The following is a 7,432-nucleotide window of genomic DNA, read 5'->3' as shown; positions in this document are numbered from 1 at the left end:
AGATATATCTGATCTCTCTATTATAACCATTTTTAAAGATCAAGCTTGGCATTACTATACATAGTCTGTTAAACTTATCCTGATATGTGTTTAAAGCTTAAGGAAAACTTTATTAAAGGCTATTACAGGATGCAGATTGGAATGTTGGAAGAGGGCAGAATATTGTGAATTGAGGTGATTGATAAATGCAGAAAAGGAGTGTGGACAACAGTCAGTGGGAAGAGCGAGAGGTGGGTGGACAGAAAATCACTAAAAGGGAAGATTCCGTATAGGAGGTTTTTGTCAAACTGATTTGACAGGCTTCTGGATGAAAGCAGTTACATAGGAGAGATTTATATCGTAAAGGCAGGGAGGAGGAACTTGATATGTGAGGATAAGCAACTGCTGCTGTACAGGAGAAGGATTCCCCCTAAATTGATGTCTCAGGTTCCGTTCTGTGAGGAGACTTGGTCAAGGAAGGTACATTCCCATTTCAAGATCTGTTCAGGAAAAGAGCTCAGATATCTAATGCTCTTTCAGAGGGAGCTTGGGGTACACTCACTTTCTTATTTTTCGTAGTGGAGATTTGCTCAGCATGCATACATGAATTACCATTACTCCCAACTGAATACATAGCAGAATCTATCAAAGTGAACCTGGAACTTGTACAGGAAATACTGAAAGGAAAGGAACAGTTTCTTTCTCTGGGATTATGAAATTTTGAGAGCTGTGATTCAGAAACTATCATCTGATATGCAACTTCCAGGGAAAGAGATCCTTTTGTGCTGTAAAGCAAGAGTAAAGATAAACAACAAAAGATAGCAGAATGTTGGGGGGGGAGATGGTTCAGTGGAATAAGGGCTTCTGTGGCAAGCACAAGGGCCTGAGTTCAATCCCTGGTTCCACAAAACAAACAAACAAACAAAACGCAGAATGTTGGCCAAATCTGGACAGTGTTTATTGGAATTCCTGAATGCAGCTGTGCGTGAAGCTACTCATGTGGGAGGGCAATATGTGATCTCAGTAATGAGAGTTTAGATTTTTCTTTAAAAAAATTTACTTCAAGTGCTTTAACTTGAGTTAACTTGCTGCTACTATGAGATTCCTGCAAAATTCAGGCAGAGCAAAACCAGCATTTGAAGTGTGGAATCGCAGTGGTTGTCCTTTAACAAAGCAGGCAAACCTTCCCTAAGGGCTCCATCAGGGAGGGTGTATTTTCCATTTGGACCTCATAGTGCACAGTGCTAGACCTCCCCAGTGTTTCACCCACAGCTGTTCCATTGTGCTTTTCTCCGTAGCATGACTTCCACTTCCATTACTAATGGTCTGCCATTAGTAATCTCTGATAAGAGAGGGACAGGCCCTTGCTCTAATAGATGCTATGTGGTTGCCCTTTATGCCAAGAATTCCTTGTTCTTTTTCACTATCATTTTTCAGAGAAATATTTATTGCTCCAAAAGCTCTGGAAGCAGTCAAGGGCATGATTGAAAAAAAAAAAAAAAAACCCACACTGTACTGTTAATTTAATTGGGACCATTTCCAAAGACATTTCAAGGTCTATAAATTCCAGGAAGCTCATACAGCTTTTTTGCATGTTTTTATTTCAATTTTTAAGTGATACAAAGTAGATACACATACTTATGGAGCACACTGTGATATTTTGACATACACAGACATTAAGAAATCATCAAATTAGGTATTTAAATATCCATCACCTCATAAATTTGGCATTTCCAGAGAACATTCAAAATCCTCTCGCCTACATATTTTGAAATATGCAATACAATATTTGTTGGCCCTCAACATCTTACTGGGCAACAAATCAGCACTGTGTATTTTCCCTCTCACTGTTACTGTGCTCTTGTTAACTAACCTGTACTTACCTCATTCCACTGTCCTCCCCAGACTCTGGTATCCCCTGTTCTATCATCTGCCTCTCTTTTGATTCCACACAGGAGTGAGGTGGTGCTGCACTTGTTTCTCTGTGCCAGGCTTCGCTTCTCGTAGTCTAGGTTTATTCATGTTACAAGAAATGACAGAATTTCATTATTTCTCATGCCTGATAGTGTTCCACTTCTGTCCGTGTGACACATTATCTTTCTTCCTTTATCTGTGGATACATGCTGAGTTTGTTTCCGTCTGTGGGCTGCCACGAAGAAAGTTGCAGTAATAGGAGGCGCAAATAGAAACACTGCCTACACCCCCTTATTTTTTTGATTAAATTATTGCATTCAATTATATTGTGCATTGAATAAAAGATGTATTTCTAGGGAAAGATCACATAAACAAGCTCTTATGAGGGGTATGTTACAAAAACTACAATAACTTCTTAACATTTCTAATATCACATAAAACGATCATCTCTGATTTCCGTTACAGTAAATTTTGATACAGAGTGTGTCCATCTGCTCACAAGTGACCAAAACACACATAAAATGAGCTTGTAACAAATACTCAGAATTAATTATTTTTCTTCTTTAATTTAATTTAATTTTGATGAAAAAAGACAAAAGCAAAAATAAATAGCAGAAATAGACACACAAACAGTGTAACATACAACAATACATACGTTACAGATTTTCAAAACAGGGATAGCTAATTAACAGTGGTTGCTATATTACCTGTTTTTATCACCAAATCTATTGCTCAGGGGGTATAGTTATACAAGATTGGACAAATAATTAAATATTAACACTTGCTTTCAAGAAATCTTTTTTTTTTTCAGGTAGTGGGGATTGAACTCAGAACCCTGCACTTGCCAGGAAAGCAAGCTTATTCTACTGAGCAATCTCCCCAGGCCTACTTTTAAGAAATCTTAACTTCTTTCTTGTCTATTTTTACTTTTTTGAGATTTATTTTAAAGAGAGTATGATGATAATTGACATTAGAAATAGTACACATTTAGAAGATTGAGATATGAGGTCTTCAACCAAGGTTTTTTTTTTTTAATTTTATTTATGTGTGTGTGTGTGTGTGTGTGTGTGTGTGTGTGTGTGTGGCCAGCTCAGCCCACCAGGGGGCGGGGCTGGCTGGCATGTGGTGCTGGGGGATTGAACCGCGGTCCCTGTGCTGTTTTGCCAAGCTTGTTCTAAGTAGGTGCTTTAGTCCACTGAGCCATCTCACCAGCCCCCTAACACAGGGCTTTTTTTTTTTTTTTTTTTTTTGCAGAACCAAGGATTGAACTCAGGCCCTTGCGCTTGCCAGGGAAACACTTATTCCACTGAACCATCTCCCCGGCCACAACCAAGGGTTTTGTATTTTTAAGATCTGATTAAACATACAGTACTGCAATGTTTGCTACATAAAATAACTAGAAAATCTTTTAGAGAGGCACCTTCATAATCAGAGGCTGGACTATACTTAGAGACTTAACACTGGTTATATGCAAAAGGAAACGCATTTCAGTGCGAATCACTTCACATGTTATGCAGCTCTCACTTTTCTTGGTACAATACTCAGGAGCTTACCATCTTGACACTTGAAAGCAGGAGGAATAGTTCTACTTTTATCTTTTGTTCCCAGTGACACACAATGCAGTGATAAATGTCTCCAGTCTCTGCTTCTTTTATGACATTTATTAGCAGAGAAATCTCTGATACTTCAGCTGAAATTTGGCAGTCCAAGTAGACTGCTCCACAGTACCCTTCATGTTCTAGAAGCAACACTTTCAGCTGACCTTTTGACCTTTTTACCCATAATCCAGTGTATACTCCAAAAATGTCCCTGAGAATGTATTGCCACATGAGGAGTTTCCAACAAAGCCAACTCTGCCTATTTTCTCACTCACAGAACATGTTCTTGCCACAAAACCAATGTTATTGGTGATAGAAACTAAAGCAGCTCTTGCCAGGTCTTCTTTAGTGACAGATTCTCGCTTCTCTTTATAAATATTCTTGAAACTATATACTACAGCTCAACTTGGCAGACCAAATCTTTCATAGTCTCCTCCATAAATATCTTGGACCAGTTTGTCAGCTTGGGTGCTATCACCCTTGTATGCCATTTCAAGAGCTTCTTCAAAGTTTTTGCAGCTAGTCAATAAACTACATAAGCCCAGAAATGTACCCCCCTCCAAGGCTTATCCCAGTCACTGCTTATAGTTGTCTTTGGAATGGATTGCTACAGCACTAGCACTTGAGTCAGTGCTTTGTACCAGTAGTGGATAGGGATCATCAAAGTTAAAAGGCATTTTCTGGCATCGCTCAGGTTCCGAGGCCTTAGCAAAATAATAGCACTCTGTTTGTCTATTGAAACTGACAGAATCTACACCCAGGAAGCCTTTTGCAAGGCAGTCCAGGTCACCCCTTTGTGCAGGTGGAGGTTTCCAATTGTATGGAAATCTGTCTCACACTTGTAAGCACCACCTCCTGTAGCACATAACACCATGTGTAATGTTGAGAAGTTTTTATCTCTTACCATTTGGGTAAAAGTAGGCAAGTCCTGGATTGGAAATCTGATACAGTGCAAGTTCCCTCTTTGGCCAAAATGTGTTAAGTCCTTCAGTTCAAGGTGCACATCGTGGATGCCGGTGCATCCATATGCCACATTAGAAGTCAAATATTTTTGAATGCTTTTTAAGTTTTCAACTTCCACTTGTTCTTCCTCTGCTGTGACCTCAAGAGGTTCAAAATAGGAGAGCTTTACTGGAGTTCCTCCAACGTCCACGCCACGCCAAGAGAAAGACGGCTTCTTAGCATCCCTGACTTCCAGGAGGCCGGCCTGAGGGGTGAGGACGAGGGGCGGCTTCCAGTCTGGTGCTCAGAGAGGAGCAACAGCGACTCCGGAGGTGGCTGGGCCACCGCATTAGGAAGTCTGGCCAGTTTGGTTCTTCCCCTTGGCCCGCCAGGCGGGACTGGGCCTGGAGAAGCAGACTGAGGCTCATGTGAAGTGTTTCTCACTGAAATGCTTTTCCTTTTGCATATAGCCAGTGTTAAGTCTCTAAGTATAGTCCAGCCCTTGGTTATTAAACTTCCTCTCTAAAAGATTTTCTAGTTATTTTATGTAGCAAACATTGCAGTACTCTATGCTCAATCAGATCTTAAAAATACAAAACCCTTGGTTGAAGACCTCATATCTCAGTCTTCTGTCATCTCTGTCAACTCCTGGCCCAGAGGTCGGATCCCCACCCCTGCAAGGGGAGGCCAGAGCTAGCAAGATGGGGAAAGATGGTTGTGGTCCTCAGAGCAGCCCCGCCCTCATTCCCTTTCAATAAATGCTCAGCAACAGGAACGCAGAATCACGTGGTAGTTCTTCTTGTAGGTTTTTAATAACATTCCACATTCTTCTCCATACTGACTACATTAATTTACATTCTTACCAAAGATGTGCAGATGTTTCCCTTTATCTATATCATCACCAGTATCTGCTTGAGCTTCGTTCTAATATTCTGCTAATAATAATTGTCATTAGGGTAAGACGTTATCTCATGGTGGTTTGGCATGCACATACACTTCATTGACCCAGTGTCTTGGCTACTTTTGTGTCTCTTTACACAACATCCAATATCTACAACTTAAGAGAAGAGAGATTACAGGTTTTATTTTATTTATTTTCATTTATGTATGTGATACAGGGTCTCAATACCCAGCTCAGACACATAGTGAACCCCTGTTTTGAGCCTCCCCAGATCTGTGATTACAGGCATGTGACACTACGCCCAGAAACAGGTATTTATCACTGCCTAAATCGCCAGCCCTGGGTCACAGGTTTTAGAGGGCTCAGTCTATAGTCAGCTGGCTCCACGGCAGAGTGCGTGGTGGAAGGGTCTGAGTGGGTAGAGCTGCTCAGGAAGCAAAGAAAGGAGCAGAGCCAGAGTGGGAGATGCACCCTTGCAGGTCATGAGCCCCACCTGTGCAGCCCCCACCTCAAATCTAGATTATTCAGCCCCAGCACTGATTGCAAGAAGATTCTGTGAGGCAGTCTTTGGGTAAACCACAGTATCTGTTGACCATTTGGATGTCTTTATTGGAGAAACATCTACTTTGGTCTCTTGTCTATTTTAAAAATTTGTTTATTTTTATTTATTTATCCATTTTTTGAAAAAGTCAAATAATTTTTGATTTTTAAAGGCAGAGCTGCCTTGGTGAGCTAACTGACAAGTAGGGATAAATGTTCTTCCAAGTGCTGAGGCAGTCCCTCTATTCAAGGAGTAACCGAGCATTTGGATTCATTTGTGTCCCAGATGTTGGGCAAATTGAGGAGATGGAGCAATTGACAACACCACGCACAACCTCAAGCTCCATGGTACTTATTACTGAGCTAGGAAACCATCCTGAGATAGCATCGCAGGAGCTAAATTGCTGCCTAAAAGCAGAACTTCTGTATTTATTCCAGACTCCTGTAACGAAGTCATATGTTTCTGGGAAGGCTGCTTAGTGACTTTTGTCAGAGTCATGACTCTGTTAGGGGATACAATTGGTGTTGTTTTATTTATTTATTTATTTCATTTTAAAGAGAAAAAGAAAGATTAAAAAAATGAAACCAAGATTCAAAACAGGTTAGCAGGATGTTGTATAATTCATGATGGATCTCTGAGGGTGAAGTTCAGGGAAAATAATGAAGAGGATGTTTACCAGGCAGCAAGCTGTCAGGACAGAATGAGGAATTAATGTTAATAATATGTAAGGAACTTCTGTATGTTTGTGAAGTATTTAGAGTTCCTTACATAATACCAATATTAATTCCTCACTCCTGTTTGTTTTCTCAGAACTATCTTAAGAGACCAGAGGAGGAAATCTTGTGTACTCTGAAGATTTAGGATAACAGCGGGATGTGACTGAGAAGGATCACGTAATTTAGAGGGCTTATTGTACACTGCTCTTGGTCAATAATTGGTACTTTTTAAGTGTTAGGTATGAACCCACACAATCGACCGGACCAGGCATTCTGATGCGAGTAGATTTACTGGGGTCAGCAAGCAGACTGGCTATCTATCAGACCAAGACAGCAGTAAATAAGGGGGGGGGAGTGCAGAAGACTTTGTAGGATCTTTAAGGAGGGTGATCCTGGGCTATAACAATTGAGGGTGAACTAATCTTGGAGGTTACCTGGTCTGTGGGGGATCTTTAATGTTAACAAAGGAGAGTTTTGTGGTTGCTTGCCTAGGTCAAGGTCAGGTGGACCTCTTCTGCAGTTTGGGTTTGTCTCTGCATGGTGCCAAGGGGGAGAGAGTTTGGGGACAGGATGCCTGGAAACCAAGAGGGAGAGTGTTTGGGGCAAGGTGCCTGGGAAACTTTGAATCCTGACCTATCAGTAAGTTTCTCAATGAATACGCTGTGCATGCTGAGTTCTGGACTCACACTACCAATATTTCTGAGTCCCCTGTGTCCGATGACATCCAGCCTTGCTGTCCTCCTGGCTTCAATTGATCTGCAACAGTAGGACAGTTATAATAGTTGATACATTGTGTATTGTCTTTCTAGTGGTTAAGGACAGTACAGGATGTGCATGATAG

At 41.0% G+C, this 7,432-nt stretch overlaps 1 pseudogene; it reads right to left on the bottom strand.

Moving 5' to 3' along the window:
* Positions 1 to 3,579: 3,579 nt before the first annotated feature.
* LOC101574589 overlaps positions 3,580 to 7,432 on the bottom strand; it is a 31,328-nt pseudogene continuing 27,475 nt past the window's right edge.

The sequence above is a fragment of the Octodon degus genome, unplaced genomic scaffold (assembly GCF_000260255.1).
Source record: "Octodon degus isolate 3935 unplaced genomic scaffold, OctDeg1.0 scaffold00159, whole genome shotgun sequence".
NCBI lineage: Eukaryota > Metazoa > Chordata > Mammalia > Rodentia > Octodontidae > Octodon > Octodon degus.
This window is presented reverse-complemented; position numbering and strand designations above follow the sequence as displayed.